This window comes from Topomyia yanbarensis, chromosome 3 (assembly GCF_030247195.1).
Source record: "Topomyia yanbarensis strain Yona2022 chromosome 3, ASM3024719v1, whole genome shotgun sequence".
Classification (NCBI taxonomy): Eukaryota; Metazoa; Arthropoda; class Insecta; order Diptera; family Culicidae; genus Topomyia; species Topomyia yanbarensis.
In genome coordinates, this window is record NC_080672.1 from 189,231,168 (window position 1) to 189,245,862 (window position 14,695).

The window sequence follows — 14,695 nt, forward strand, 5'->3', positions numbered from 1 at the left end:
TTCCGATCTCGACGAACTGAATCGAATGGGATATGACACTCGGCCCTCCGGGCCGGGATTAGGTTCCCGATCAGAAAATCATATCAAGAAAATATCAAAATTATTTCTTGATTTGATATTTATATCATATAAAAATATAATTTTGATATATGTCGTTCGGAACGAATTAAGACTAAATTAAAATTATATCATGTTTTGATTTGTCAATAATTATATCAAATAATATATCATTGATATAAATAACCATATCGTATCTTTTAAACATAGTATGTACAACAAAATATTATCTTTCCAAGACAGTTTGGCAAAGCTATAACGATATCACCAGAGATGGATCCTCCCAAGAACTGGCTCCAAATCGCATTACTAGTGGTCTTGTCTTGTCATATGTTGGAATGTAAATACATAAGATAGTGTACGCTTTGTAAAGCTACTCGATGATTACAGATCACAACAGAGAAAATGTTCCGATGTAGTGCCACGAAGCAGCAAGTAGTTTTAAAGACAGGGGGTCATGTCATGCTACGTAGTTTTTTTTTAAAGGGGAATAGGGGTTGACCTGATATCACGACAATCTTACCCGTTTCATCTAACATCTTTTTTTTATTTTTACGGGGTCCAGGAGGGGGGGGGGGAGTTACCGTCAAGCTACGTAATTACCAGGTGGGTATTTAGAGGTTTGTGACAAAATGCTACGATGGGGAGAGGGATGTTAAAAATCACTCAAAAAATGCTACGTCATTTATGCATGGTCCCTTAAAACTGTGAAGGATGTGAAGTGAAAAACAGGAACGCCTTCGAAAAAATAAATGAACAAATTTTAAAATTATATGCTGAACTAACTGCGAGTTCTAACAAGTAGCTGCGCCGGTAATAAAAATTATAAAATTAGTAACACAGGGAAATTAAATGCACATTTTTTGAGAGACTACTTGTACTAAAGAGAATAATGAATTATCTTTCACAAGAAAATATTTGATTTATTAATTAAAAATAATAAAAAAATTGATTTTTGTGATAAAATTCTGATATTTTCAGATATATTTACTGCGCTCAATTAGATATAAAATATCTTAAATATCCGTTTGTGTGATATAAATATTTTATCAAACCAAGATACAACCAAAATGCATTATACTGAAAAAGACTGAGATATAATAAGATATAACCGATACATTTTCTTGGTATAAAAACTTGATATTTTAACAACTATCCAGCTATATTTTATATCAAACAGAGATATATATTTTGCCGCGATATAATATCTTATTTTGATATAATTTTGATGTGAATTTCTGATCGGGGAATGTCTTGTCAATTCCTGCACGCTAAGGCAGCTTGCAGCTGACGGTGTGGTCTCTATTACAGGCCCTAAAGCCGTCGACTTGCAAGGACCACTGCAAGATACCTTGGACAATTTGTCTGCTTGGGCTCTCCAGCTGGGTATCGAGTTCTCCACGGAGAAAACTGAGCTAGTCGTATTTTCTAGAAAGCGTGAACCAGCGCAACTACAGCTTCAATTAATGGATCAAACTATTGCTCAGGTTTCAACATTCAAATATCTCGGGGTATGGTTCGACTCTAAAGGTACCTGGGGATGTCACATTAGGTATCTGAAACAGTAGTGCCAACAAAGGATCAACTTTTTCCGTACAATAACTGGAACATGGTGGGGTGCCCATCCAGGAGACCTAATCAGGCTGTACCAAACAACGATATTATCAGTGTTGGAGTACGGATGTTTCTGCTTTCGCTCCGCTGCGAACATACACTTCATCAAACTGGAGCGAATCCAGTATCGTTGCTTGCGTATTACCTTGGGTTGCATGCACTCGACCCATACGATGAGTCTCGAAGTGCTGGCGGGCGTTCTTCCGCTGAAAAATCGATTCTGGGACCTCTCATATCGATTGCTCATTCGATGCGATATTCTGAACCAATTGGTGATTGCAAATTGCGAAAGGCTTGTCGAGCTTAATTCTCAGACCCGATTCATGTCCTTGTACTTCGATTACATGGCACAGAACATCAATTCATCTACGTATCGTCAACCGTGCTCATATCTTAGATACTTCTGATCCAACTGTATTTTTCGATACATCCATGAAGGAAGAGATTTGTGGAATTCCAGATCATATTCGCCCACAAGTGGTCTCAAATATTTTCTATAACAAATACCATCAAGTCGACTGCACCAAAATGTTCTACACTGACGGATTAAGTCTCGATGGGTCCACAGGCTTCGGTATCTTCAACGAAAATCTTGCTGCCTCATTCAAACTCAATGATCCTGCTTCAATTTACGTCGCAGAATTAGCTGCCATTCAGTATACTCTCGGGATCATTGACACCCTGCCCTCAGACCATTACTTCATCGTTTCGGATAGTCTCAGCTCCATTGAGGCCATCCGTGCGGCGATGCCTGGAAAGCACTCACCGTATTTCCTGGGGAAAATACGGGAATATCTGAGTGCTTTATCTGAAAAATCTTACCAGATTACCTTGGTTTGGGTCCCGTCACATTGTTCTATTATGGGCAATGAGACGGCGGCATTAGAATGCGACACTTACGAAAGACCAATTTGCTTCCATGAATTTTGCAGTATCTCTCGTCAGAGGACGCTCGATAGTTGACAAACGGTGGCTACATTCCATTATCCCGAAGGTATCAACGAATGCTTGGTTTAAGGGGTTGGATGTGAACCGGGACTTTATTCGTACGATGTCAAGGATCATGTCCAACCATTACTCGTTTGACGCGCATCTCCGTCGTATAGGGCTTGCTGATAGTAATCATTGTGTTTGTGAGAACGGCTATCACGACATCGAGCATGTTGTTTGTCTGTGCGCAGAGTACTGTGTTGCCAGGTCCCAACTAATAGATTCCCTTCGGGCCCGAGGTAGATCACCCTATGTGCCAGTCCGGGACATCCTAGCAAGCCGTGACCACCCCTATATGTTTCTTATCTATATCTTTTTGAAAACTATTGATGTCCAAGTTTAATACATTTTCCCCTCTCTCATTCACAGTAGAATCTCATCAACCTATCCCTGTATCTACAATATGGCATTGCTTCACGAGTCTTCGGTGCATACCCTTCTTGATAACCGTCTATCCAGAACATCATGGCATACCTCACATGCAGATGATATAGAGTGTCAATAATTATCCGAAATATCGACCCTCCCCTTGCCCCTGCGATTACAGGCTGGAAACTACAACACAAACTGCAAACGACGATGTCAATTACACAATATGTATCCCACTTTCTACCTTTTTCCTTTACTTACATAAGAGGGGAGCAAGCCGCCCCTAAATACGGCTTTCCCTTCCCCCACTAACATGTGACATGTAATTAAAAAAAAGAATTATCGGCCTCGTTAAGCTGCAGCATTTTGGCCTAAATAAACGTATTTAAGATAAAAGAAACTCTCTTGTTCGTTTGGAATGACATTGACAGATACATTGGAACTCCAAACGGAACATGGCGTCTCTTTGTTATTCTAGTCTCTTTAGACCCAGCGACCTTTTTGGTTGACAAACTTAAGCTACCAGTACACTGTTTGTCATAACGTGAAATATTTGATGAAGCAAAATTTGATCAAATAAACGTGTTTGACAAACAAATTTGACAAGGCCAGTACACGAGATCAACTGTTTAACAAACTTTCTTCATCAAATATTTGCATTGATGCGTTACCGGACGTTTCGCCTAATATTGTTTGACAAACATAATAAAACAACTTTGATGGATCAGTACACTGCTTGTCAAATGCAGTGAAACCGGCGTATACGTCAAACAAATCGCCATGCGAAAAAAATTTTGTGCTATTTGAACTTCATGAATTTTCAAGAGTGCAAACACATGAAATATTTGTATTAGCGCAGGGATGCCAAATGATTTTTCAGAAAATTGATTTATTTTTATAAAAACTGGAATTGTCAAAGCAATTATATCGCACTCTTTTGTTCGTGATTATGCAGAGCAAGGGGTTTAAGCTACCAGTACACTGTTTGTCATAACGTGAAATATTTGATGAAGCAAAATTTGATCAAATAAACGTGTTTGACAAACAAATTTGACAAAGCCAGTACACGAGATCAACTGTTTAACAAACTTTTTTCATCAAATATTTGCATTGATGCGTTACCGGACGTTATACCTAATATTGTTTGACAAACGTAATAAAACAAGTTTGATGGATCAGTACACTGCACTATGGTCCCAAAGCTGTATTTAGGAAGGCAAAACTGTTTGCGCCTAAACCGTTGGTTTTAGATATATAGTATCTTCGGCAAACTTTCTTGGAACTTTCTTGCCGTTTTTTTATCTTAGTTGAATTAGGGTGGTCTTTGTGGTTAGGATGTTCAACGTATCAACTTCTTAGATATGTAAAATTCAGCTACATAATGTTCTACAAAGTTATAAATCAATCAAATTGAAGCAACTTTTCTGAAGAAACTATGTAGCTTTCTCTAATGGTTCATGTGATATGATTTTTGCAATATTTAAGGTAGGGTGGCTCGTTAAAAATTGGTTTTCTATTAATATCTTTTTATGTGTTAATTTCTCGCTAATACTTTGTTTTAGAGATTTTTAGAACTTTTGTAAATACACATTTTTTTTCGAAGCAATGAAGTTTCTATCTCTTTTGTTTGCATAGTTACAGGCGATTTTCAAAACAAAAATGGTGTTTTTCAAAGCTATATATCTTCCAACATTGCAAATGGATTTTCAATCTTTTAATTTCATTTGACAGATCGGAACTTTTCTAGTTTTTGGTGAAAAAACTGCGGAAGCGTTATTTCTGTAAAATAAATAATTATTTTTTGAAAATGGTATATTTTTCAACAAAAATCGTTCATAACTTTTCCAATAGACGAGATAATCACTTTGTTACTTCAGCAAAAATATTCGCCATACAAAGTTCTAAAATTGCTGCAAACAAAGTATTTACGATAAATCAATGTATGAAGTGACAAATGAGAAATAGTGATTTTAAGGGGTCATGTTTTCATCGCTCAATCTCTTATGGTAAAATCAACTGAGATATAGTCAATGTGTGTGGTAATGCCGAATGTCATGGCAATTCTATTGGATTTGTAAACGTAAACGAACAGTCTACCGTACATCTAAATGGTACAGTGGATTTACAGTAGTGTTAGCTGCAAACTATCGTTAATTCTAAGTCGGCCAACAAAAGTTATCTATGCTTACTTAAGTATATCCTTTTTGGTTTGGGCTAGTGCTCAAAACGAATACAAGAAAGAAAATGCTTGAGTTCACGTCTTGTTATCTTAAAATAAAATCTTGAAACGAGTTTGTTATTCATAGCAGCGGAAATTATTGTATGCTTTTCCAATATTTATGCAATGTTTGAAACTATAAATTAATTATCAACTATAATGACGGCTGTGGGTAAGTTACGGAAAGATTCTCAATTTTTTGTTACTTCAAAACAAATAAAAGTAAGAGGTCTGAAAATCGCTAACCGCGAACTGGTAATACAACTCATAAAGCTAGTATCTATATAATGCACGATGACGGTTGCTTTATTGGCCACGTAATAGATAACTTTTATTTAGAGTTTACTATAGTACGCTATTAACACTATTGTAAATTCACGCTAATATGTAGTTGTACGGTAGAATGTTGTGTTTTCACAAAGTGTCACATATTCAATAGATTTTCTGTGACTTTTGGTATTATCACACACATTGACTATTTCTCAGTTGATTTTACCATAAGAGACTGAGCGATGAAAACGTGACCCCTTAAAATCACTATTTCTCATTTTTCACTTCATACATTGATTTATCGTAAATACTTTGTTTGCAGCACTTTTATAACTTTGTATGGCGAATATTTTTGTTGAAGTAACAAAGTTATTATCTCGTCTATTTGAAAAGTTATAAACGATTTTTGTTGAAAAATACACCATTTTCAAAAAATAATTATTTATTTTACAGAAATAACGCTCCCGCAGTTTTTTTTACCAAGAACTAGAAAAGTTTCGATCTTTCAAATGAAATTAAAAGATTCAAAATTCATTTGCAATGTTGGAAGATATATAGCTTTGAAAAACACCATTTTTGTTTTCAAAATCGCCTGTAACTATGCAAACAAAAGAGATAGAAACTTCATTGCTTCGGAAAAAAATGTGTATTTACAAAAGTTCTAAAAACCTCTAAAACAAAGTATTAGCGAGAAATTAACACATAAAAAGATATTAATAATTAAGTTTTGTTTTTTTTTTGTGTTTCGAATTCATCTCGTCAGTAACTGGCACCATCTGGGTGTCTAGTTAGACGATGTATCTAAACTAGTACCCAAATTAGCACTAGTTAGACACAAAAAATTCCAAACAGTTCACACGACATATGTGAACGCCTAAAGCCATATGTACCGAGTGATGTCCCGGGAAGCAAATATAGCTCTGGTTTGCTGACAAGAAAGCGAAGACGAACTCTTGTCTTTTGGTTCAAGAAACCAAACGCCTGGTATTATGCAATAAAAATTGGACTAAACCGTTTTGCGCGTTAAGGGCACAAGACCTAATTTTAATTAAGTTTTGTTTTTTTTTGTGTTTCGAATTCATCTCGTCAGTAACTAGCACCATCTGGGTGTCTAGTTAGACGATGTATCTAAACTAGTACCCAAATTAGCACTAGTTAGACACAAAAAGATGGGTGGGTAATGTCTGCGACATAACCGGAGAGATGTAGAATACATAAGGAACACGTTCTTTAAATATTTTGATACTCATTGGAATTTTCGGACAAAAGGTGATTTGGGCGAGGAATATTTCAAATTATTCTTTACAAAAATGATGGTGGTCCTGAAAAGGACCGGTTTTGTTGGCGTTGTTGGCCTTGGTGAGGGAGATGGCTAACGATGAAATTAATTGTTAGCATGAGGAAGTCGCGTAGTACTGGCCAATGGAAGAACAGATAATAATTGATTCCTGAAAATCAATTTTTCTTTATTCATGTAAATTAAAAATACTTACAAATCTAACAGAAGATTCCTGATCATATTTCTGAATCATTAGTGCGAACATTGTGTAATTTGGTTAAGTACAATGAAAGTTGCAAACTTTCCAAACTCGACCTTCTGTCCATTCAGAAATATTGAAATGGGGTGTCGTGGTCACAATAAAAAAAGATGGGTGGGTAATGTCTGTCACATAACCGGAGCGTCGTGATTTCAATTCGAGACGTTAATTTAAATCTAATAATATTCAACAGAATCACGTTTGAATGGGAAATTTTCAAATAATTCTCTATGGTAATAATGGTGGTTCTGAAAAGAACCTTTGGTATCGGCGTTGGTGTTGATGGTGATGCGCTGGATCGTTGGATATTTTTGGCATGATCGTTACGTGCCTGGCGAACTGTTTTGTAGCCTCGAACAAAACGACAAGACTGGCTTCTTCGGGTACCATTACGGCTGAACTTTATAAGCTTAGCTCGACTTTGAAATCTTACACAATCTCACGAATCCGACACTAGTAGGGCCATTTTGTTTGCTACTAGCACGGAGCTGCACAAAAAAACCATTTAATGCAGTTAGTTCACGGGGGCTGCCAAAAAGCTTGAATAGAAGCATGCGACTTCAACGTTTCTCTTAAACACATGCAACGACACATTCGTTTTGGTAATACTGATAATAACAGTAGAAAGGAATGGAAAAGCAGTGCACGAAACGAGCGAGAGGATAATTTAAATTTTTGTTCCGTGTGCAAGCTACTTCTTTCCACACACCGTATTATGTTGCTTGTTGAAAATTTGCTACACACCTTAAAATGAAAGTTTCAGTTTAACTCTCACTAGAACACAATTGATTGGTCCTGAAAAGAACCGTAACGGTTGCTTTTATTGTAATTTACGCCCACTCCCACAAACCGACCAAGTAGGCATCACTGGCTTCATTACGGCTGAGTTTTGTAAGCGTAGCTCGACTTTGAAGTAATACACAACCTTACGAACCAGACGCTGGAATGTTAGCCAGCGGATTAGTTGCTCCGTTGCCCTTTAGTTGGGGCGAAATACTAGCACGGCGACAGTTCCTGATCGGTAGTTGATTGCGATGGGCCACCAGTAGCTGGGGCACTTTTGCGGACCGTCATCATCGCCAACTGCTTTCCTCCGGTGGACTGGCTGCTTGCTAGTGCTTGAACGAATACGAATGATGAGAAAAACCGACCGACCAATATTCATATATGAAAACACGAGAAAGCACTACTATCGCTCTCTCGCTCGTTTTCGTGCCATTCCTGTGCCTTTCCTTTCCGTTCGGCTACCAATACTAGCATAACCAAAACGAATATTCTGTCTTTCCATCGCCTTCAATTTAGTGGCCAGTGCTAGCAAACTTGCATGTTCAGTTTTTCAATAACAACATTTTCAATATTTTCAAAGAATGTTGCAGATTTGAAAAGAAGGAAGGAGAAGATTTTCACAAATTTAAATTCTTTTGTCTTATTTGTTAGCGCTGATAAAGGCTATTTAGTTTGCTACTAGCAAGGAGCTGCACAAACAAATCGATTTATGCAGTTAATCAACGGAGGCTGCCAAAAAGTTCGAAAAAAAGCATGCGACTAGTGTACTTTGCATATTCTATATTTTATCAATACTAGAGAGGATCAATAAAATAATTCAAATTGTTATAGCGGCATGCAATTGTGGCAACACTGGCCATGAGATGGTGGGAGAACACGCACATTCGTTTTAGTTATGATTGTAGTAGCAGCAGAAATGAATGGAAAAGCAGTGCACGAAAACGAGCGAGAGAGGATAATTTAAATTCTCTTTCTTTCTTTCCACACATCGTATTTCTTATATAGCTTTCTGAAAATTATTTGTTATACACCATAAAATGTAAATTTCAGTTTAACTCTTATTAGAACACAATTAATTGGTCCTGTAAAGAACCGTTTATTGTTTTATTGCGGGAGCATAATTCAGACGCACTCCCCGCGGACGCGGTGAACCACTTTAACTCTTATTAGAACACAGATTAGTTTCTCTGTTGCCCTTTAGTTGGGGCGAAATTCTTGCAGGGCGACAGTTCCTGATCGGGTTGCGATGAGTCACCAGTAGCTGGGGCACTTTTTCCGACCGTCGTCATCGCCAACTTCTTTCCTTCGGTGGACTGGCTGCTTGCTAGTGCTTGAACGAATACGAATGATGAGAAAAACCGACCGACCAATATTCATATATGAACACACGAGAAAGCGCTACTATCGCTCTCGCTCGTTTTCGTGCCATTCCTGTGCCTTTCCTTTCCGTTCGGCTACCAATACTAGCATAACCAAAACGAATATTCTGTCTTTCCATCGCCTTCAATCTAGTGGCCAGTGCTAGCAAACTTGCATGTTCAGTTTTTCAATAACAACATTCAAACAATATTTTCAAAGAATGCTGCAGATTTGAAAAGAAGGAAAAGATTTTCACAAATTTAAATTCTTTCGTGTTATTTGTTAGCGCTGATAAAGGCTATTTAGTTTGCTACTAGCAAGGAGCTGCACAAACAAATCGATTTATGCAGTTAATCAACGGAGGCTGCCAAAAAGTTCGAATAAAAGCATGCGACTAGTGTACTTTGCATATTCTATATTTTATCAATACTAGAGAGGATCAATAAAATAATTCAAATTGTAATAGCGACATGCAATTGTGGCAACACTGGCCAAGAGATGGTGGGGGAACACGCACATTCGTTTTAGTTATGATGGTAGTAGCAGCAGAAAGGAAAGGAAAAGCAGTGCACGAAAACGAGCGAGAGAGGATAATTTAAATTCTCTTTCTTTCTTTCCACACATCGTATTTTTTATATAGCTTTCTGAAAATTATTTGTTATACACCATAAAATGTAAATTTCAGTTTAACTCTTATTACAACACAATTAATTGGTCCTGTAAAGAACCGTTTATTGTTTTATTGCGGGAGCATAATTCAGACGCACTCCCCGCGGACACGGTGAGCCACAAAGCACTATTTTGCATCCTCGAACAAACCGACCAAGTAGGCATCGTTGGCTTCTCGGGGCATCATTACGACTGAGCTTTGTAAGCGTGGCTCGATTTTGCAGTCCTGCACAATCTCACGACCCAGACGCTGGAACGATAGCCTACTCTGTTGCCCTTTAGTTGGGGCGAAATTCTTGCAGGTCGACAGTTCCTGATCGGGTTGCGATGAGTCACCAGTAGCTGGGGCACTTTTTCCGCCGTCGTCATTGCCAACTGCTTTCCTTCGGTGGACTGGCTGCTTGCTAGTGCTTGAACGAATACGAATGATGAGAAAAACCGACCGACAGATATTTATATAATCGCGCTAATATGCACTACTATCGCTTTCTCGCTCGTTCTCGTGCCGTGCATGAGCCTTTCCTTTCCGTCCGGCTTCTAATGGCCTAGCCAAAGGAATATGCCGTCTTTCCCCCACCAACTGCTCTCGTCAAGCAACCCAATGCGAATAACCATAGGAACAAACATGTAGTGGACCTATATATAAACTTTTCATTATTTTATTGTTCGGTTGGTCCACCATTTTGACGGCTCTGTGCGGGATGGGCTGAAAATTTTCACTTTTCCGAGTCGTTTTCGAAAGATTTTTCAAAACACAATTTTTTGTTATTAGTGCATGTTATACATACTTCAAATTTTAATACAGCATAGAGGAACATATTTGCAACAAATTGGCCTAAAAATCAAATCATTCTGTTAAGTATGATAAAAGTTATTAACGTTCAAAATCTGACGCGGCGCCGCAGCCGATATTTTGAAACGGGACCCCTATATTGAAAGCTTAAATGTATTCTACATTAAAAATTCCAAACAGTTCACACGACATATGTGAACGCCTAAAGCCATATGTCCCGAGTGATGTCCCGGGAAGCAAATATAGCTCTGGTTTGCTGACGAGAAAGCGAAGACGAACTCTTGTCTTTTGGTTCAAGAAACCAAACGCCTGGTATTATGCAATAAAAATTGGACTAAACCGTTTTGCGCGTTAAGGGCACAAGACCTAATTTTAATCAAGTTTTGTTTTTTTTTTGTGTTTCGAATTCATCTCGTCAGTAACTAGCACCATCTGGGTGTCTAGTTAGACGATGTATCTAAACTAGTACCCAAATTAGCACTAGTTAGACACAAAAAATTCCAAACAGTGCACACGACATATGTGAACGCCTAAAGCCACATGTCCCGAGTGATGTCCCGGGAAGCAAATATAGCTCTGGTTTGCTGACGAGAAAGCGAAAACGAACTCTTGTATTTGGTTCAAGAAACCAAACGCCTGGTATTATGCAATAAAAATTGGACTAAACCGTTTTGCGCGTTAAGGGCACAAGACCTAATTTTAATTAAGTTTTGTTTTTTTTTGTGTTTCGAATTCATCTCGTCAGTAACTAGCACCATCTGGATGTCTAGTTAGACGATGTATCTAAACTAGTACCCAAATTAGCACTAGTTAGACACAAAAAATTCCAAACAGTTCACACGACATATGTGAACGCCTAAAGCCATATGTCCCGAGTGATGTCCCGGGAAGCAAATATAGCTCTGGTTTGCTGACGAGAAAGCGAAGACGAACTCTTGTCTTTTGGTTCAAGAAACCAAACGCCTGGTATTATGCAATAAAAATTGGACTAAACCGTTTTGCGCGTTAAGGGCACAAGACCTAATTTTAATTAAGTTTTGTTTTTTTTTGTGTTTCGAATTCATCTCGTCAGTAACTAGCACCATCTGGGTGTCTAGTTAGACGATGTATCTAAACTAGTACCCAAATTAGCACTAGTTAGACACAAAAAATTCCAAACAGTTCACACGACATATGTGAACGCCTAAAGCCATATGTCCCGAGTGATGTCCCGGGAAGCAAATATAGCTCTGGTTTGCTGACGAGAAAGCGAAGACGAACTCTTGTCTTTTGGTTCAAGAATTAAAAATTAAAAGATTGAAAATTCATTTGCAATGTTGGAAGATATATAGCTTTGAAAAACACAATTTTTGTTTTGAAAATCGCCTGTAACTATGCAAACAAAAGAGATAGAAACTTCATTGCTTCGGAAAAAATGTGTATTTACAAAAGTTCTAAAAACCTCTAAAACAAAGTATTAGCGAGAAATTAACACATAAAAAGATATTAATAGAAAACCAATTTTTAACGAGCCACCCTAATTGAAATATTGCAAAAATTATATCACATGAACCATTAGAGAAAGCCACATAGTTTCTTCAGAAAAGTTGCTTCAATTTGATTGATTTATAACTTTGTAGAACATTATGTAGCTGAATTTTACATATCTAAGAAGTTGATACGTTGAACATCCTAACCACAAGAACCACCCTAATTCAACTAAGATAAAAAAAACTACAAGAAAGTTCCAAGACAGTTTGCCCAAGATACTATATATCTAAAACCAACGGTTTAGGCGCAAACAGTTTTGTCTTCCTAAATACAGCTTTGGGACCATAGTGCACTGTTTGTCAAATGTAGTCAAACCGGCATGTACGTCAAACAAATCGCCATGCGAAAAAAAATTTGTGCTGTTTAAACTTCATGAATTTTCAAGAGTGCAAACACATGAAATATTTGTGTTAGCGCAGGGATGCCACATGATTTTTCAGAAAATTTGTTTTATTTTTATAAAAAAAAAACAAGAATTGTCAAAGCAACTATATCGTACTCCTTTGTTCGTGATTATGCAAAGCAAGTTGTTTAGAGTTCTATGTTGATTCGTCTTTGGCAGTAGAGGTAAACTGTGATATAACGTACCCTCGATATAACGTACCCTCGATATAGCGTCACTCGATATAACGTACATATTTTTTTTCCTCGATATAACGTACATATTTTAAAATTAATTTTTCTGTCCCAATTTCTCTTCAATTACGCATGTATTCCATATATTAAGTACCGTAAACCGGGGTGACTTTGATCATTGGGGTGACATTGATCACTCGAAACTTTTTTCGTAGATCGCTTATTAAACCAGAATAGTCTACTGAATCACTTTAATTTGAATTGATTTTTACTCTAAACTTATAAAATACTGATTTGTTATACGAACAATATGGTTTTAGGGTACAAAAACTGCAAAAAACCGAAATTTGACTTCACCTGATTTTTACGAAGCTTCGTAAAGTGTCTCTTTTTTATTAAGCAAATAAATCTCAGATTTGAGCAAGAGTAATAAATCACAAGCGAGTTTTTATTTTCCTTTAGATTGGGATATGCTAAATGTAGTTTTAAGAGTTTGTTTATTTTTAATACATTTTTTGTGAAACTAGTTGGCAATAATTTCAAATTATTTCAAGCTAAAATTAGCAACATTTTTTTATTGTTCAATATTCCAACGTGTTAAAATGGATGAAACTTTTTGTACATTGATAAAACACTGAAACAAAACAATTTTAGCAGTTTTAAAAGTTCTCAGAATTTTTTATTCTAGATGGACACAAATTATACGAATTTTGGTTACTCGAATTTTACAGTACATTGAAATACTTTGTATAATGCTAATTAACATCTATTTAACAATGAGTATCTTTCCAGAACTAGTTTAAACAAACATTTCAATGAAAAGCATTGACATCGATAACTTAATGTGGGTGAACATGCAGGTTATCAAAGTCACCCAAGAATACGAAAACGGACTTCAACTTGAAATCATTTTTGAAAAAATAGCTGTAAACGGACAATTTTAGGTAAAACCATCCAACTTTGTTCTCCATACATCAGTACATGGTTTAAAAATATTAAACTCGAAAAAATGCGTTGCGTCTAAAAATATGTGATGATTACTTCGAAAAGTGATCAATGTCACCCCGGTTTACGGTATTGAATATGTTATACACAATCTTAAAACGTACTAATTAGGCTTCTATTGAGGATGTTAGCAATTGGCTACTTCATTGAAGGTTTCGAGAGGTTTTTATCCAATTTTATTTGCGTATTTTTTTTTTCAATTTGTTTATTTGATAAGGCACGTATGCGTTAGCTTAAAGGTGCCATTTTTTCATTGTTTTACATTTTGAATTTCTTAAAACTAGGGGGATACACATTTCAATATTATTTTGTTTTATATAATAAAACTAAAAAAAAAACTACAGCTAACTTATACATATAAAAGAGGGTATAATATTCGTAAGATTTGGGGGACGGTTCATTTGTGTGTTCTTTGTATAGTAATTCACTTTATGATTTTTAGAAGGGAGATTGTAGAAAAAATAATTATTAACTAAGCGGAACATTTTACAAGCTTATTAACTAGAGATAACTAGAAAGAGTGGTTCAAGATTAAGGGGAATTAATTAGGACTATTTTAAAGTAGTGGTACTGTTGCGCATTTCTTAACGAGATTAAATATTGTTCAACTAAAACTAGAAGATAGGGGGGCACATAAATTTTGGGAAGATATTCAAGGGGAGAAGGGGGTGAAGTCATACATCTGTGTATCAGAGACATGGGAGGGTGGGTGGACAAGGCTGAAGAGGGGGGGGGGGGTGAGATATAAACTTTCAGTTTCCGGCATCAGGAATTAACGGCCAGGATTACAGATACGAATGGATTGATCAACTAACACTAGAAGATAGGGGGGCACATAAGTTTTGGGAAGATATTCAAGGGGAGAAGGGGGTGAAGACATACATCTGTGTATCAGAGACATGGGAGAGAGGGTGGACAAGA

General features: G+C 36.8%; 1 protein-coding gene across 8 annotated transcripts in view; it reads right to left on the bottom strand.

Annotated features, from left to right (window-relative positions):
• The window catches only part of LOC131691084 (ubiquitin-like modifier-activating enzyme atg7), a 429,670-nt gene that overhangs the window by 305,871 nt on the left and 109,104 nt on the right, over positions 1-14,695 (bottom strand). The window lies entirely within an intron of this gene.